The 19,815-nt window shown below is 46.1% G+C and overlaps 1 long non-coding RNA gene and 1 other non-coding gene across 2 annotated transcripts in view; one reads left to right on the forward strand and one right to left on the reverse strand.

Annotated features, from left to right (window-relative positions):
• The window catches only part of LOC132248321 (uncharacterized), a 65,194-nt gene that overhangs the window by 33,525 nt on the left and 11,854 nt on the right, over positions 1 to 19,815 (forward strand). The window lies entirely within an intron of this gene.
• On the reverse strand, positions 10,692 to 10,773 carry TRNAL-UAG (transfer RNA leucine (anticodon UAG)). The gene has a single exon. It is a non-coding gene; the product is annotated as a tRNA-Leu (tRNA).

The raw sequence follows: 19,815 nt of genomic DNA on the forward strand, positions 1-19,815 counted from the left end.
TGAAAAAGGGGCCCTTGGTAGAAGTGGTTCTTATGAAACTGACAGAAGAGTAGATGCAGGGGACACTTTAAATGGAGTGGGAATTGGTATTTTGACTGCTTTTTTTTTTTTTATAAAAAAAAAAAAAAATAATCTGATTCTTCTAATTTTCTGTGTTTGCAATCAATGTATGCATTAGCAAATGTCTTGTGGCTGTTAGCTGTTGGTGATGTGTGGGTCTCCCTTGAAAGGGGGGGGATGGTTTAGGTGTGCTAGGGTATAGGGGGAAAGGTTTCAGCCATGAGGGCTATCCTATGGTATACAGCACGAGCTTTCAATGTTAGGGAGAGCAGCCTAACTGTGCCTGTGATAATGGGACTGCTTAAAAAATTTGGGAGTATAGCAACTAACACACAGTAACCAACAGGGCCTTAACGTGTAGTTTGGGTGTCAAAGTGTCCAGTCATCAGAACACTACTGTTACTGTTGATGGCATCTGTAAAAAGCTGGGGGTGCTAGGAGACATTGCAAGTCTGGGATTGGGAATTTAATCTTGGGATCTGGCTGGGTGTGGAACGGATCAGGAAATGGTAACTAGGTCTGGCAGTGTCAAGAGGACCAAGTAAAGCAGGGGTCAGCAGCATTGAGCTTGAAACCTGTGGTACCCAGTGGAACCCAATACTGGGGACCACTTGTGAATGTGTGTTGCTGAGCATATCCCATTTTTCAGCACTGCAGGAAATGCCTGCAAAAAGACAGTGCCATATGGGGGAGATTAGGAAACAGTGAGAGGGAGATCTAGGTCTAGCAGTGCCAGGAGGAATGACAGGCACAGGTCGGCAGCATTGAACTGGACGTCAGCACTACTCGGTAGACACCAAAGTTGGGGACCGTTTGTGATTGTGTTTCACTGAGTGCAACCCATAGTTTACCACAGAGGAGTCCCCAGTAAAATTTGGGGGGCTTGTGCTCCAGGGTGCCCTGCATAGTTCAAGCGCCCCAGTCTTTGACATACCACCACACCCTAGCTGTCAGTAGAGTGAATTTTGAGATGAGTAACAGAAACAGGTTTCCTTAAAAACAAAAACAAAATTTAATTTAATTAGTGAACTTATTAAAATAGGAGGATTGATCCATCAGCAGAAAATTGATCAGGCAGGCTCTGCAGATATACCTGGTGTGCTAAAGCATTCATTACACAAGAAACTTGTGAATTAAACTGCAAATTACATGAAAGTACCAGAGAATAGCAGTGGCACGTGGTGGACACGGGGCCTCAGGACACAAGATGGCGAGTTGATATGCATGTGACTTGTACATGTGATGGATTTGCCATGATAAAACTAAAATACATAGGAGGTGGTCTAAGTTGGCACGCTCAATGAAAGTTTGAGACACAAAAAATCATGCATGTATACATGTTGATGCCATTATGCTAGACAAATGGCCAGTTTTGTAACTTTGTCATGTGTATATGGGCAAATCATCAAGTGTACAAGTGCCCATTGAAGGATGACCTGTTAGTAATACCAGTGTCAGGTACCACCAAAAAGGAAGACCATGGCTATCCTAAAGACAAATAATAAAAATAACCAGATGCAGTTAAGCTAAGCAGACTTATTTTCCTCCATTCTCATACTGGTGGTTGTCAAGATGAGAGAATGGGAGGGAAAGGGGGGGCGGGGGAGAATCTCTGAGAAACAGGGTGAACTCTCCCATACTTACCTCAAGAGAGCAGGAAGCTGCATTTCCAGAGTAAGTGTTCACTCAGGATTGGCCTGGGACACAACATGCTGAGTACTTCTGGCCCTGGAAAGGGGTAGCCTGGGGGAGAACCCAGTGCCTGGAAGCTAGTGACACAGGGGAGCTCCCTTCCTGACACTAATCAGATGAGGAGAAGGCAAGATTCAGGCACCAGGGAGAGGGTGTGAGGAGATTGGAGGATTCCTGATGAAGCAAGTTTGGTAGCAGAAGCTGGAACAGTGGGATCCAGGCAAACAGAAGCCTGTCTCCCAAAGAAGGTGGGGGAGAGAGAAACAGGGAAGATCTAGAGAGCTCAGCCCTCTTGAAAGTATGGACTGACCCCCTAGGGACTACTTGTGCAACCTGCAGATGACAGGGACAGTTTATTTTCTTTGTTTTGTTTTCTTTCTTTCATCCAAGGGACCTCCTTGTTTTTTCCTTTACCAGTCTTTTTTTGTGGTGATTCATGGACTCGGGTGTGGTCAAGTTGGGGTGTAGGGGATGGAGAAGCCCTTAAAATCTATCTGGCTGGGCACTTCAGAACAGTGGGTATTTTTCCCTTTGGTAAGAATCTCCAGCTGAATTTTCCCAGAAACATCAAAGATGTGGCAGGTGAGACTATAAGATCAGGGAGGGACAGGGGGAGTTCTTTTTGTGTACCTTCTTTGTCCACTAATTGAGGGAAACACATTATGCAGAGGACTCAAGCTGTATAACACCTATACTCAACAGTGGTCCACAAGTTAAATGTAAGCAAGTGATTAATGTGTGATGCTATATACTAGGAGTGTTTAATGTTATTTTTGCAATATACCTAAGTGCAGCAATGCTGCTTTACATTTTCAATATATTCTTCTGTTGTCATAGTGGCAAAATATGCTGCTTGTTGACATAATAATAGATTGCCTAGTTCTTGACTATTAGGAATAGAGCTGCCAGCAGGCTCTTGTTTCCTTAATGATAGCCAAATATGAGTTAGTTTTCTCTTATTTTTTCCCTTTCCAATTTCAAGGCTTAAAGCTTCTTTTCTCAAATAAACCAATCTCTGTGTAACCAAAATTCATGAAATCAAAGTTCTTTTAAGAACAGTAAGCCTAGACTGGCCATAGGGAGCTTGTGGTAGAAAACTCGACAACAACTTCACTTTGACTGTGTGTTTTTTAAAGTTTTTGATTTAAAGCACATTACTTATTTCCAAGGACTATTTCACACAAAATGCACAAGCACGTTTAGAAGTAAGGCTTCTCTTACTTCCACCTTCCCGGGCCACACATTCAGATTCCTTGTTTGCTTTCTTTCTGGCCACGTGAATCTCTGCTGCCTACCTGTCCAAATGTGTAGTTTCAAGAGGAGGGTATTCTCATCCCTGTAAAGGCTAGGACTTTGTGGTTCGGACATTCTTTTGGGATATAGGAGGTATGGGTTCAAACCTCCCCTCCCCAGGAAATTAGCTTAAAAGCTGGGTCTCCAATGTCCTTGGCAAGTGCCTTAACCACTAGGCTGTTAGACAAAAGGTGATTAACACTACTCTACCAGATGCGTAAAACAGTTGCTATTTGTGGTTTTTGCTTGACTATAGTTGTGGAGGTCTTTTGTGACATTAAGGAATCTCCAAGGCTAAATTGAATGGCAACAGATTTAAATGCCTCAGTGGCCCAGTATGAGCAGTAGGATAAGTTTAACTGCATAGGGAGAAAATGGAGATGGGTTAGGAATTTAGATGACTTTTGGTGGGATTCACACTGTTACACAGAGCAAAATAAAATCTTATTTCATGACTTAGATGCCTAAAACCTGCCTAAATATCACTTAGATGTCTTAGCAATGAAGAAGAAGTTGGACCTGCAAGTGTCTTTGTGTGAGGTTACACAAAAATGGCTTACTCCATTTTAAATCTGGAATACCTGAAAGGGATTTAGTTTCATAGTAGTTTCATAGTAGCTAGGGTCAGGAGGGACCTCAACAGATCATCTAGCCTGACCCCGTGCTACAGGCAGGAATGAATGCTGGGTTCACAAGACCCAAGACAGGTGATCATCCAACCTCCTTTTGAATTTGCCCAAGGTAGGGGCAAGGACCACTTCCCTGGGAAGCTGGCTTCAGATTTTGGCCACCCTAACTGTAAAATATTGCCTTCTGGTCTCCAACCTAAACCTATTCTCCGCCAGCTTATGACCATTGTTCCTTGTCACCCCAGGTGGTGCTGGGGAGAAAAGAGCTCTGCCTATTTGCTGTTGATCCCCCTTGATGAGTTTGTAGGCAGCCACCAGGTCCCCCCTCAGCCTCCTCTTGCTGAGTCTGAACAGATTCAGGTCCTTCAGTGTCTCTTCATAGGGCCTGTCCTGCTGCCCTCTCACCAAGCGGGTGGCCCTCCTCTGAACCCTCTCTAGACTCGCCACATCCCTTTTGAAGTGCGGTGCCCAGTACTGGACGCAGTACTCCAACTGCGGCCTGACCAAAGTTGCATAGAGGGGGAGTATCACCTCTCTGGACTGGCTTGAGATGCACCTTTGGATGCATGACAAGGTATGGCTGGCCTTGCTGGCTGCGGTCTGGCATTGGCGGCTTCTGTTCATGTTTGAGCCAATAATGACTCCAAGATCCCTTTCCGCCCCTGTGCTTTCAAGAAGGGAACTCCCCAGCCTGTATGTATGGTGTGGATTCCTTCTCCCAAGGTGCAGCACCCTGCATTTGGCTACGTTGAACCTCATCCTATTCTCATCTGCCCACTTTTGTAGTCTGTCTAAATCTAGTTGTAGCCTCTCTCTCCCTTCAAATGTGTCCACCTCGCCCCACATCTTAGTGTCATCAGCAAACTTGGACAGCGTGCTTTCCACCTCCTCGTCCAAGTCACTAATGAAGATGTTAAACAGTGTGGGCCCGAGGACCAAGCCCTGGGGTACCCCACTGCTCACATCTCACCAGGCTGAGTACAACCCGTCCCCCACTACTCTCTGGGTGCCCCCAATCAGCCAATTTTTTACCCATCCAACTGTGCAGGCATCAATGCCACAGTCACTTAATTTGTTGATGAGGATGGGGTGAGAGATGATGTCAAAGGCCTTCTTAAAGTCTAGAAAGACTATGTCCACACCGACACCATCATCCAAGGATTTAGTTACTTGGTCGTAAAAGGCAATCAGGTTGGTCTGGCAGGACCTGCCTTTGGTGAAGCTATGCTGATTGCCCCTGAGCATGATCTCCCCTGCAGGCCCCCCACAGATATGGTCCTTGATGATTCTCTGCAAGATCTTCCCGAGCACCGAGGTGAGGCTTACAGGCCTATAATTACTCGGGTCCTCATTCCTCCCCTTCTTAAAAATAGGGACCACATTAGCCAGTTTCCAATCCCCTGGCACCTGGCCAGATGACCACGAATGCTCATACAGCTGGACCAAACGCTCCCCGATGACCCCTGCCAGCTCCCTCAACACCCTTGGGTGGAGGAGGGCATCTGGAACTGCAGATTTAAAAATGTCTAGCCCTTCCAGAAGATCCTGAACTACATCTGCACTGACTAAAGTCTTGATAGAGCTATCCCCAAGATTGTCCCTACCTCTGGTAGGTGGGATATCCTTGTCCCTGTTCAGGAAAACAGAGGCAAAGAAACTGCTACTCCCCCGACTCTGGCTTCAACTATTTTTTCAGGGTCCACCATTTAACTTGCCCTGGGAGGTTACTAACATAAAATTTCCCTGTTCAGGAAAAAAGAGGCAAAGAAACTGTTAAAAATATCAGCCTCCTTGTCTGGCATGGCCACCAGATTACTGTTTGTGTCTTGCAGAGGCCCTACATTGCCTGGTGCCCTCTTCTTGCTCCCAATGTACTTGAAAAAGGACTTGTTGTTGTCCTTAATCCTGGACGCTAGCCTGAATTCCATCTCTACCTTGGCCTTCCTAATAGCCTTCCCACACTCCCAGACTGAGGAGGAGTACTCCTTCTTGGTGATAGTTCCTCCCTTCCACTGGTTGTACGCTCCCCTTTTAGTCCTTGGGCATTCCTGTATGCCCTTGCTGAGCCAAGGAGGTTTCTGAGCACTCTTATCCTCCTTGCTTCTCTCTGCTATCCTTTGGGCCTGGAGGATCGCCCCCTTAAGGTACGACCGTCCCTCGTGGACTCCCATCTCCTCTACCTTCTGGGCCCTTAGTGCCTCCCCCACTAGTCTCCTAAGCTCATTGAAGTTGGCCCTTCTGAAGTCAAGGGCTTTAGCCTTGGTGTGAGACCTAAACGCCCTGCGTTGGATAATGAAATCCAGCAGGTGATGATCGCTATTGCCCAGGTGGTCAAGGGCCTGCAGTCCCCTCACCAGGTCATCCCCCGTGGCCAGGACCAGGTCCAGCAAGGCGTTACTCCTAGTGGGGCTGTGCACTTCCTAGATAAGGTGAAGGTCCTGTAATACAGCCAGGAACCTACACGAGTGGTCAGACCTGGCTGTCTGCTCCTCCCAGCAAATGTCTGGGTAGTTTAGATCACCCATGACAATAATATCCCTTGACCTAACCACCTCCATAAGCTGACTGGAGAAGTCCTGGTCCAGCTCTTCCCCCTGGTTGGGTGGTCTGTAGTAGACACCCACCGTAAGGTCCCTTTTGCCACGCCACCCTTGTAGTTTGACCCATAGTGTCTTTGCCCGACCCTCCTCTAACCCGAAGCTAATCCTTGATGATGTGAGGTGCTCTTTGACATAGAGCGCAACCCCCCCACCTTTCTTCTCTGTCCTGTCTCTTCTATATAGGGTGTACCCCTGAATGCGCACTGCAGGTAGGGTCCCACCAGGTTTCTGTGGGCCCTACTAAGTCTGGGTTCTTACTTGCAATCAGGAGGCACAGTTCCTCCTGCTTACACCCCATACTATGAGCATTAGTGTAGAGGCACCTGAGGCCTCCTGAGGGTACACGTGCCTCCCTCCCACTCCCAGGACAGTTGTGGCCCCCTGCTCCCTGGATGTTGATGCTTACCTGGGCTTCCCTTGCTCTTGTCACCCTGCATGCTGGTGAAGCATCCTCTCTACTCGAAGTGGCCCCTTCCCCTGGCGAAACTAGTTTAAAGCCTGCCATACGAGATCAGCCAACCTAGAGGAAAAGGTATGTCTGCCATTAGGGGAGAGGTGAAGCTCATCCCACCCCAGCATGCCCTCCTTACAAAAACATGAGTCATTGTCAAAAAACCCAAAGCTTACCTCGTGGCACCAGCTCCGAAGACACCGGTTAACCACGTCAATGCAGGCCTCATGATGCCTACCCCGTCCACGTACTGGGAGAATGGAGAAAAATACCACCTGGGCTCCCATCTTCTTCAATTGGTGTCCCAAGTCCTTATAGTTCTCCATGATTTTATCCAGCTTGCCCTTGGATGCGTCATTTGTACCCACATGGACCACAACCAGTGGGTAGTAGTCAGAGGGCTTGATGATTTTAGGGATGGTCTTTGTGACATTGCGAATCCTTGCTCCAGGCATGCAGCAGACCTGCTGTGACCAGGGCTCCGGGTGACAGATTGGACCATCGGTTCCCCTCAGGATGGAGTCCCCAGTGACCAGAACTTTGCGTCTCCTTCTTCTCGGGGTATGCCTCTTCTGAGCCAATGATGTAGGTCAAGTGGCTTCAATTCCTCTGGGGACCTGTTCTTCTGCCTCCTCCTCCAGGGGGGTCAGGGCCGCATACCTGTTCCCAAGGGGTGTTTGGGGAGCAGGCACAGCAGTTGTACCAACTGCCCTGGCCTTGACAGGAACTTGCTGCCACCGATTAGTTGGGTGCTGTGCACGCGGGGTCTCTCCGGTGGATTCCTGTCCCTGCAGAGAATGGAAATACAGGTCAATTTCATCTTCCGCCGCCCGGATCCCCCGCAGCATGCTCACCTCGGCCTGAAGCTCTGCCACCTGCCCCTCTTGAGACAGTCCAAAGAAAAACCACCTGAATTCAGAGTCTTACACAGCAAGCCATATCGTGTAAGGAAGAGGGATCTGGAACTCTTCAGCCTGAGGAAAAGAAGGCTGAGAGGGGACCTGGTAGCAGCTTACCGCTACACTGTCTGTGGTAGACACCCACCGTAAGGTCCCTTTCGCCATGCCCCCCTTGTAGTTTGACCCATAGTGTCTCATTTAGGTGTCATGATTGACCACAGGATGAACATGAGTCACCAATGTGATGCTGCACCTGGCAAAGCAAACAAAATCCTGGCTTGCATCTATCAGTGCATCTCAAACAAGACCCAGGAAGTTATCCTCTTGCTGTACTGGGCCTTGGTGAGGCCACAGCTGGAGTACTGCATCCAGTTCTGGGCTCCATGCTTTAGGAAGGATGTGGAGAAGTTTGAGAGAGTCCAGAGGAGAGTCACGCGCATGATCAGAGGGCAAATGAACAAGTCTTACAAAATGAGGCTGAGAGGCATGGGACTCTTCAGCCTGGAAAAGCATAGGCTCAGGGGCATTTGATGGCAGCCTGTAAGTATATAAGGGGTATTCCCCAAGGAATTGGGAGAACATTTGTTCACGTGAGCATGATCTAATGGTCACAGACTCCAGGAAGACTGTTTCAGGCTAGACAAAAGAAAAAAACTTCTTTACCATCTGTGTTTCCAGAGTCTGGAATAGACTTCCCCCAGAAGTGGTGCAAGCACCTACTCTGGACACCATTAAGACTATCTTGCCTATCTTGACCCCAGCAGACTTCCTGCCCCTTGAGCAGAGGGCTGTACCAAATGATCTTGCGAGGTCCCTTCCAGCCCTAATGTCTATAAGCAACTTCAGAGATGTTGCCTTGTACCATCATAAAAATGTTCATGGCAGCATAAAGTCTAAGGAAACAAAGATCCATGCCACTTGTTGCACCACAAATGCCCCAAATTATGGCTGCAACAATAGGTAATAAAAATTTGTGCCACTTTTTCTGTGGCAGACATCTGTTTGCTTTATGACAGGAGAGTGAGGGCAGCTCAGAGCTCCCAGGGAAGGCACGCCTAGGACTTCAAGGACCCAATCTTATGTGTGTTTGGAATTCCTCTGAAGAGGTATTCCTAGGGCATGCAGGACTGAGCCTCTGAAGCCCCAGGAGCACCTGCCTGGGTTCTCTGCTTGCAGGATTCCAAGCCATGAATATCATGTTGCCATGCACCATTTGTAGAGGTGTGCCCTGAGTAATTCCCACCACTTACAGTTATCAGACAGGATTGGGCCCCTGAGGCCCTGGACACACTACAGGCCTGACCCTGTGGGCCAGTGGGTAACATCTATGTTACCCAGTGAAGAAGATCAGCTGTGCCAGGATATATCCCAGCATAACTGATCTTAATCCAAGGATGACATCTGGTTATAGACTCAGTGTGCATTAAGAGTGTTCACAATGTAGGTGTACACATGCAATTAATGCACTGAAATCTTACTGCTTAATACAATACTGTGCAGTAAGCTTTCCCTGGAAGCATGTATACATATGTGCCTGTTGGAAGCATATGGGAGCAGTTCAGTGTAGGCTACTCCTCATATGGCAGCCAGGAGGAGCTCTAGGCTCCCCTTGGTGCCAGCCCCAGGATGGCAGGGGCACTGGGGTCAGGCCTGGGCTCTGGGGGAATGGGGGAGCTGTCCTGCCTCCAGGGCAGTTGCTTTCCCACCCCACACCCCTGCCCTGGGCACATGCCTGCTGCCCAACCCCTAATCCAAAATTAGGGCCCCCAGTGGGGGCTGGGAACTTGTTCCCTGCCCTGGCAGTAGGCAGATGTCAGGCCCCAGCTCTGATCTCAGAGAAGGGACCTGGTAGCTGCCAGTTGCCAGGGAAGTGGGAAATGTCCCAGCCCTGCCTCTGATCTCAGAGCAGGAGCTCCAGAGGCAGGGGCATGTCCCAGTCCCTGATCTGAGATCGGAGTCAGGGTCCAGCAGCAGGCAGCTGCTCGGGGGTAGGGACAATTCTTCTGCCTCCTGCTGCTTGGACTGACTGGGATCAATTTGTTCCTGGGCAGCTGTGTACTAACATGTACCTGCACATTAGCTACTATCTATATTTACCGGTAGTTTAAAATAACACTTTAGCCTATTTTAATGCACAATAGCTGCTGTGCAGAGTTGTGTACTGACTTACTGCACTGTGGATTAGTCCAGTACACAGTAAAGCATCTTGTATATATGAACTTACAAGGAATTAATTGACATCCTGGCTTACCATCTTACTAGACACTAATATCCCCTTGTACACAATATCTTAAAGCACCTACGGCAAGAGTACTTTTCTGCCCCTAAAGACTATAGAGAAATGATTGTTAGTTTGGGTCCTGCAGTTCATACAGTAATCTTCCTGATCTGTTGGATTTACCCATTAGCACTTCTTTAATTTTATACTGCAAAGAGTGACACATTTAATCTCCTTTTTACAAAATATGACCATTAGAAGTGTTGGTGTCCTATCACATTTCCAGTTCAGAACAATTTGACAAAAAAACTCACACAGCTGTCACAAGGTCATGAAACATTTACTGATTTTTCAGTTACAAATAAGAGATGAATGCCCTAAGGGATAAGTTTCAAATCTTTCAAGTCAATCACTGCCTATACACATGCTCAAGGTAGAGCCCACTGATCTGCTGTCCAAGGATGATGAGAGGATCCCGGGCAGAAGAAAGGAAAGGGAGCCAACCGCCATTCCCCTCCTTGCCATATCAGACTGCTCGTCTCTGTCCTGCCTCCTGCAGGCACCCAGGTTGCCCTCGTCCTGCTCACGACTGTGTAGGGGGCAGGCTCGAAGCTGGTCTCTTGGAATGAGGGGCAAGAAGGGCAGGAGGAGTCCCCGGAACTTGGGGGCAAGGGCTGCAGAAAGCAGGGGGAGAATGAGCAGAGTTGAGGCTGCGGCAGCCCAAGGGGTGCCCACCAGCTGGGGTCCTGCCTGCAGGCACCTTTGGGGAGACAGCTAGCTCTGAGAGAAAAGGCCTCAGCAAGGGCAGCTTCTGGACAGCCAGGTGCCACCTTGACGCTGCCAAAACTGTGGCAGTGGTGGGATTTGAACCCACACACCTGCAAAGACTGGAGCCTAAATCCAGTGCCTTGGACCACTCGGCCACACTACCCAAGGCCCCGCCACTGTGGAGGGACCAGCCACCTGCCGTGGCCTTGCTGCTCTTCCTTCCCTCTGACGCTGCACCAGCCTGGCACAAGTGGAGCAGGTGTGGGGGCTGCCACTACTGACCACCACTTTGCCTAAGCTCTGCCCCGAGCCTCTCTTTTCAGCAACGGCTCCACACCTTCCAGCGTCCTCTCCAGCCCACACGACTGCTCTCAGTCAGCCCCACCCACGGCCGTCCTCTGCTCCCTGAACAGTGCTCCACCCCAGCCTGGCATTTTCCTCCTTCTCTGCTGCCAAGTCGGCCATGTCTTGCAAAGGCAAAGCCTCCAGCTCAGCCCCGCCATGCAGGGCACAAGGCACCTTTGTGCTCCCCAAGGGTTAGGGACAGGATTCTTGCCTCCCGGGCGGGCCAATCCAGTCACCTACCTGCTGCTCCAAGTCCTCCCCCACCCCACCCTGTGCTTTGCAATTCCAATTCCCTCCTCGCTTCTTGACCCCACGAGCCTCCCAGAGTCCAACATAAACCACCAACATAAAGGCAGAAGACCACCAACATATATATAGGCAGCAATTGCCTATCAACCTGGTGGCAACAGACACCCACCCACTCACCCAATACTCTTATGATATAGATAGTTATTAAGCTGTTACATTAATTAAAAATTCCATGGTGGAATGCATAGGAGAATGCACAGATTGTAAAATTGCTCCTAGGTGGAAATGAATATTCAGATTTCACAGGAGACCTGCAGATATTTTAAGATCTCCTGGTTGGAGTATTTCATTTTGTGTAAATTAGGCTCAGATAAAAGTTAGAACTGTCTATTTACCTTGATGTCATCTGGTATTAAGTAGGATGTTGAATTATGTTGCTTTCTGGTTATGATATTTCATATTTCACAGGAGTCTGGGGTGATGGAAAGTTCTCCTAATAAAAGTTCTTTTATTATCTTTTATTATTTTTTGGAAATATCTAGCTGGTCTAATAAAAGATATCACCTCTGCCATGAGTTCTGATTCCTTTTGCCTGTAGACCAGTACAGCTACAAACTGTACCCCTGAAATATGGAAGATATTGAATTTAGCCTGCAGAGGGATTGCGTGCGAAGAGACAGAGTTTGTCCCAGTAGGGACACTGTTTGCCCTGAGGTCGAGTGAAGCTGCTGTGGAGGTAGCCCTCTTGGAAGTGGGAAGGGTGATGGAACCCCAGCAGGGTTTAAATGAGAGATCTTAGCACAGGGGTGGGCAAAATGTGGCCTGCGGGCCAGATGTGGCCCGCCAGGCCATTCTATCTAGCCCATGAGGCCCCTAAAAAATGTAGAAAGTTAATATTTATCTGCCCCTGGCTGCCTGTCATGCAGCCCTTGATGCCTTGCCAAAACTCGGTAAGCAGCCCTCCGCCTGAAATAATTGCCCGCCCTTGCCTTAGCAAAAGCCCTGGAAAAGTCCAGGTTTGGTATTGGCTGAGAGGCTTGATTAAAAGAGGGGAGCAGTTTTCCCGGAGAGAGAATGGGGGTGAGAGAGAGGCTGGAGACCAGGGAAAAGATCTTCCCCACGGCCATTGCTCCAAGAGCCCTGGCAGAGCCCTGCAGAAGTAGCAGCAGCAGCAGGGAAGAGTGGTGCACTGTGTCTGTTCTCCCTCCCTTCACCCCAGAGCCCTGCCTGAGCAGGACAAGAGAGGAGCTGCCTGTGAGGAAACTCCAAGCTTGGGAAAACCCTTCTGCAAGCCTTGTGTGGGTGGGTGAGCACAGCAGGGGAGGGGGACACAGGGCCAGGGGAAAAAGCTGGAGACCACCCTGGGTTTTTCCCCTGTGAGTGAGAAGGCACCAGGGAGGGGCTGCATTTGCTGGGTGCTGTGAGGCTGTGCTGGGCAGGGGAAACTGTTACAGCCTGTAGCCCAGACACTGCTCCCTGCTGAGCCAGGGGAAGGGGTCTGGGCAGGAATAAACTTTCTTGCAGGGACTGCAGGGGAGGAGCCACCAGCTGCTGCACCAAGATCTCTGGAGCTCATGGGACGGATGCCAGCACCAGGGACCACCCACAGATCCTGTGCAGGAGCACGGACAGTCCTCCTCCCTGAGACAACCCGCCAGGGGCAGTGCACACAGGGTCCTCAGTACACACTGTACAAGTTACAAACTGTGTAAATAAGTTCTTGATGGTTTATTAGTTGGAGTATTAATTTATTTATGTATTGGTTCCTCATTTATTATGGGCAATTTGCATACCTTTCCCTAGTGTAAAGTGTATCCAAAGAGCATTAACCCTTAAGCCGCCATCACCAGGTCATGCGGTGTAACCTTTGTTGTATTGTATTGATTATATGTTACCTTGTAAATAATTACATTCTTTAAAAAGTTTTGTAACAGTTTGCAAGGTTGGTTGATTGTAAGGGGAGGCTGTCTGCTAGGGGACCCTGCAGCAGCTACCCAGGGAGCTGGACAGGGCCACTGGCTACTGGGTACCCCAGAATCCTACTATTCAGGTGAGGGCATGGGTAGTGTCATGCCCAGGGTTACAAAAACTTCATAATTTTACAAGAAGGAAGCAAATTCACCACTTGAACATAAAAGCTGACACCCTGACTCCTGTCCATTGTTCCAGTGAAATCTGCATATTCACAGAGCTCAAGCTGTGAAATATGAAATATTATAACCAGAAGGAAACATAATTCAACGTTCTACTTGACACCAGACAACATCAAGGTAAATAGACTGTTCTAACTTTTATCTGAGCCTAACTTGCACATAATGAACTATTCTAAACAGGAGATCTTCTTATACCTTCAGGTCTCCTGAGAAATATGAATTTTCACTTCCACATAGGAGTAATTTTACAATCTTTGCATTCTCCTATGCCTGAGGGAGGGTGATTGTACCAAAAAGCTTGCAAATAAAGATTTTTTTTTTGTAAATATCTAGTTGATCTAATAAAAGATATCACCTCTGCCGCGAGTTCTGATTCTTTTTGTAATTTGATACTGCCTTTTCAGCCTTGCCTATGATACTGCAATAGATCCATTGTGACTTGTAACTCAGAATGTAATCAGCTGTAATGTGTTCACAAGTCTGCAAAACAGACTGAAATAGAGTTCTATACCTTTGAGAAGAATTAGTTTGTTTTATTTTTTCAAGATGTGACCATATATATCTTCCTTAGCTGTTGCTCTTGCCTTCTAATGGGCAACTCTTGCACAAAGCATATAAACCAAGATTAGTCAATTTTATATTACTGAAGGAAAATAGTGTCTAAGAGGGTTGCTGGGAAGGGACTGGGACAGGATTTTCATGACTCTAAGTGCATAGTACAAAATTGCATAGCATCATCATTCCATAGGCAGATTATTTCTGCTGAGATCCGGAGCAATTAGTGCTGGGCACTGATATTGGGTAGTATTTTCATCCATCATCTGGAAACAAATATAAAATCTCTGCTGAAAAAATGTGCAGGTGACGCAAAGACAGAGCAACCTGGATGTTACTAAAAGGGTTCCATTCAAGAAAAACGTGTTTTGATTTGTTTGGCAAAGTGTAAGATCATCTGTGTAGGTGGAAAGAATAAAGCCAGACCTACAGAATGGGGGATTGCATCCTAAAAAACAGCGGGCACTGACAGAAGTGATATTTGTTGTATGATCAGCCCCCTGAAAGTGCTCAACAGCCGTGCTGTGACACATGCACAGATGCAGAGCACTTTAAAAGTGACTGATCACATGACAAATTAATTCTCATCTCCCAGAGTGGAGCACCTTAGGGAACTTGTGTTCCCTAGGGTCAATCTGTCCACACAGTTGGGACTGTGGTAATGTATGGTTTGCTCAACCTGAACTGAAGGAGGGATGGCAGGGGAGGACTCAGTGCCTGGTGATTCCAGCAAGGAAGTAGGGACCATGGTGGAGGTGGAGGGGCAAATAATTACCCAGTTGTGGAAAACAGACTAATGTGTAAAATGAGGAGTAAGGAGCAGGAGTAGTGAGGTTATTTTACTCCTGTATATAGCACTGAGACTGATGCTGAATTACTGTCTATAGTGATGGGGTCCACATTTTAAAGGGAATATTGAAAAACTAGGACAGGTGCAGAGAAGTGCAAGAGAGAGAATACCTTAGAATCAGAGATATAAAGAATCCAATTTGGTTAAAATTGTCTAAAAATGTGACTTCATTGTGCTATATTAATATTAGAGAGAAAATGCCAGGTAGTAAAGGGCTCTGAATTATCTAAGAGGCAGCACAACAAAAACCAATGGCTGGAAGTTAAAACCAGATAAATGCAAGTTGGGAAAAAAACACTCATTTTTACTAGGGATGTTGACTAACCATTGGAATAAACTACTCAGGGAAATAGTGGATTTTCTGTCTCTGGAGGTCTTCAGGTCAGGATTGAAAGCCTTTCTTGAATATTTGCTATAGTCAAGCATTCGTTATTTTCCTCAATAGAGGCCAGTAATTTAGTCACTTCTCAATCTGAGTAAAATTCTGTGGCCTGTATTATATAGAAGGTCAGACTAGGTGATATAATTATGCTTAATTGCTAACTTTGATTGAGGTGAATGGATTTGAAAGGCCAAAAACGGTTGACTGTGATCATGTAGTCTGACTTGCTATTCAGTACAAGCCATAGGATTTCTCTAAATTAATTCCTGTTTGAACTAGAACACATCTTTTAAGAAAATCAGCCAGTCTTGAGCTAGGTGGGAATAAAAACTTTCCTTCAAAATAACAGGTATGTTATTTGTGAGAGGTTTGATTGACATGCTAATTGTTTGGTTTTATAGCGTCAGCTCATAGCCAAGCACTTTCAATTTCACTAGATACCTTTACTTCAGCCACATGACAAAAGTATCTTAATCTTGGCTCTATCAGACACTTGGCACCTACCAAAAGGAATTCCTGCATTTGCAGTTTTTCTCTGCAGTGTTCTTTTTATATGACCATTTATTTAAGAGTTACAAGAACAAAAGGATATCGGGGATCATAAAGCAACATTTATTGATAACATTAAAAATTAAATTAGGAATCACTCCCCCCTCCTTGTACCTTTGGATTTTCCCCACCACAAACTATCATTGAGCATATTGGTACTGTCAGCATTGCACTTCATTTTCATATTGGAAGCGTCTGTAGGGAGGGCTAATGATCCAGGACTGGTGAGAAAATCTGGGAGGGAGCCTGCTCCTAGAAAGATGGGCTACTGGCACAGAATAGACCCATTTGATGCCACTTCTTGATGCTAACTCTGAAGGTAACCTGTAAAGGATTCATTTTTTTAAATTGAGCATGTTTTATTTGGCAGGCTTTTTTTTAGTCAAGGGGCCTGATAGAGTTTTTAAAGGTTGTGTTTCTGATTTCGTTTTACTTTTTAAACGATCGAGAATGTCAGTACCCTGGTCTGAAACATCTCAACTGTTGGTAGCTTTTGGACTTTGTACTTCTAGGGGTCTGGGAGCTGAATCTTGAAGAAAGACTGTTTTCTCTAAAATGGCAGTTGTCCATGGCTGTTAAATATTTGTTAACAAAACCAAAGATTTCAAACCATTCCAATGAACCCTTGTCAGCTTTTATGTTTTAGAGTCTTGCAATGTAAATTGTGCATGAGTTCTCTAGTCATCCTGGGGCCTTACAGGTTAGGTAGGTCATGTAATTCTGATGTCAAAAGCAAACAAATACCCTTTTCTTTTCCTTTGACATATATTTCAGGCCTGCTCTATAATCATAAAGGAACCAAGAGCATAAGCTTAATTTATTTACCTTAGCTTTCTGTATTTCTGTATTTATATACCTTGGCTTTCTCATAAACTGTTGCACATTGGACAAATCTATTGTCATCTGTTCTTTACTCTGGAGGATTCAGTGAAATGTTATTACCTCACCGGTGCAAAATGTACAGAAGTTCCAGGAGGGTTATACTGGTCAAAAAATGGCTGACCTGATCTAATGTACCTTGGAGGTAGGCTAACTTAGATGAGGTATGGCTAGACCAATCTAACCTAAATTCTGTACACATTCCTAGTTGCTGGGCCCAGCCCTGGGGCTGCACTTTACCTACCCCACTGGCACTGGGTTATTTTTAGCTCTCTGACTCCCCGCTTCACCCCCAGATGGTCAAGCCCCCAAACTCATCAACTCCCCCAATCTTGCAAGCTGGTCCCAGTGCCAGTTTTACCAGCATTTGCTGGTGCTGGGGGGCAATGGAAGTCAGGGTGGGAGAAGAGGCAGGCAGGATTGGGGGTTGGTTTGCTGGGACAGGGGCTGTCTGGAGATGGAGGGAGGGTGAGGGGCCTAAAAATAGCCCCTGGTCATGGGGAGAAGGAGAGAGCCTCTCTGATCCCCCACCCCCTGCTTGACTCCCCAACCCCCCTGTGGGCCCTGCTAGCCCCCCAAACAACCCCTCAAACCCTTCCAAAGACACTGACAGCCCCCCATCCCCCCAAAGCCACCTGCACTAGCCTCTACATCCCTCTCACCCCTCCCCCAGCCCTGATTTACCTTAGGTTGGGGGCCATTTTAAAACCAGTTGAACCCCCTGAACTGCTAGCTGTAATGTCTGATGCCTTAAAGTCAGGGGGAGTTATTCACTTCAGGGGGGCAGAATTTTACCAAATGGCTTTTAAAAGTATTTCCAGACTTCTGTCAGGTTTTAATGCATAACTAGAGCCTAAATAGAGGAGAATGTGATGGATGAGAATAAAATACAAAAGAAGTTACTGGTAAGATAAATCTTGAAGTGGAAGTCTTTCCTATCCAAATATTGCATGTTAATCCATGGACTGAGGCTGAGCGTAGTAATTTTGTATGTCCAGTAAGAAGCTTTGCATTCTGAATCTTTTAAAGCTACTTTATTTATAATCAATGCCCAGGTCATTCTCCAAACTAATGCCTGGCAGGGAAATACCCAAGTGGAAATCTAGTGTAGAAATGATATTTTAGCAAATAGATCTTTGACCAGTGATAGAGTCTATCAGCAAGATCCTCTGCAGAAGAATTAGCTCCCTTTCACTAGCGAGATTTGAATTATTTGATTTATCTGATTTGAATTCCCACATAACGGTAAAAATATTCAAGTTTCATTTAGTTTGTTTAAATAAATGTAAATTATAAATGGAATCTCTGCCTGTCAAAAGAAATTAAATGTCTCCAGATCTAATGTTGGAACAATAAATCAAGTCTTATGTAGAATCAGATTAAGAAAATCATGCCGTGTAATTATACTGATGCATTATTATATTTAATTTATTATTGTCCGTTAATTTCCTAGCATCCATATATTGGCAACCCATGTTGAGTTTTAGATCACCGTAACCTTTGGATCTTTCTAGGCCTTGCCAGTTATCCCCCATTTTGTATAAGAGAAAAGCCAAATGCAAAAATATAGGTGGGGATTGGGGGGGGGGGGGAGCGGTTGGAATAAATGGGTTGTCAATAGTATTGATGAGAAGGATCTAGGGTTATAATGGATCACAGATTAAATATGAGTCAGCAATGTGAAGGAGTCACAGGAAAAGCCAATGTATTTTTGGGTTGCATTAGCAATAGAATTGTTTGTAAGGCATGGCTGATGATAGCACTGCTTTACTAAATGCTGGTTAGGCTTCAGCTGGAATAATTTGTCCAGTTCTGGGCACCATATTTTAAGAAATACAAAGAAGAACTTGGAGAGTATCCAAAACAATCTGTAATGGTGAGACAGAAAGCAAACCAAACTAGGGAAGGTTGAAGGAACTATACATATTTACTTAGGAGAAAAAGAGATCTAAAGGGGACATAATAGCTGTTTTCAAATATTAGAATGGCTGCTAAAAAAAGAGAAAAGTTGTCCTTCCTTACACCAGAAGTCAAGAAGCAATGGATATAAACTACAGCAAAGCAGATTTAAACTGAATCTCAGGGAAAACTTCCAAATCAAAAGAACAAGCTATCCAGGGAAGTTGTGGAATCTGCCTTATTGGAGATTTTCAAGAGGCTATAAAGGCGTCTACCACAGAAGGTTTAAGAACAATGATTTTTGCATTTTAGCAGGGGGTTGGATTAGATGACCCTTGAAATCTGTTCCAACCATATAATTCTACAATGTACAAATTTCACATTAAATGGAAATTGCTTCTTAATGTAGCAGAAAGCCCCCTTTTCCTCTTGCCTGCATTTGCTCTCCCCTCTTTGGATATGTTTCTCTTTTTCTACCTTTTCTTCCTTCCTCTCTCTTTCACTTTAAGATAAGGAATTGTGTTTTAAACTTTGTATGTGTGCATTTTGTATCTCCCCTTGTAGTTTGGTATTTTTATCTATTTGTGTGCCATGGCATTTGTAGCTTATATTTTATACTCGTCACCTTTCAACTTTCAACTAAATGTGTTTAGTTTCATAAGTAAGCTATACATTGTAACAATGTTAACAAGGGCAGGAATCAAACTGCTCTTCTCTGTATCAGGCTGGCCCCTGAAAGAGGGAGTGAATCAGTGATTGAATGTGTAACGTGATTGAATGTGTAACATGGAAGCAGACAGCAATTATCACCTGGAAGCTGCAGATCAGCCAACCGAAGAACTCAATAGAAGACAATGTAACAACCGGGAAATCTCTAAACGTCACTGATCAAGGGCTAGAAGCCCTGGCCTGAGTTAATCAACGCCAGGGACCAACTTTTGGGCTGAGTATCTCCAGATCAACTGCTCCCAGAGCCCTATTCTAAATTCATCAACGGACTTCCAAACCTGCACGTACATGCGGACGACCCCTGGGGCTGACAGATGCCGTCCCGTAGCCACCGAGGGGGGGGAAGTCCCACGAGGGTCAATGACCCCTGGATTGGGCAAACCTGAAAACTGGGGAGTCACCAAAGTCTGCTAGGGACAGATAAAAGGCAGTGAAAAGTGACCCTCAGTGGCACCCTCTTGATCTCCAACTCAACCAGACCTGTCCAGCCAGAAGGACCAGCCAGTGACCCCCTTCTGGAAGATAACACCACGCTGAAAGAAACCTCAACGACAGACTCCAGCGCTTGTAGGATAGGTATACCTGACTCTGTAGCCTGCTACTGTGTGTGTGTAT

Source organism: Alligator mississippiensis, chromosome 2 (genome assembly GCF_030867095.1).
Source record: "Alligator mississippiensis isolate rAllMis1 chromosome 2, rAllMis1, whole genome shotgun sequence".
In the NCBI taxonomy this organism is placed as follows: domain Eukaryota; kingdom Metazoa; phylum Chordata; order Crocodylia; family Alligatoridae; genus Alligator; species Alligator mississippiensis.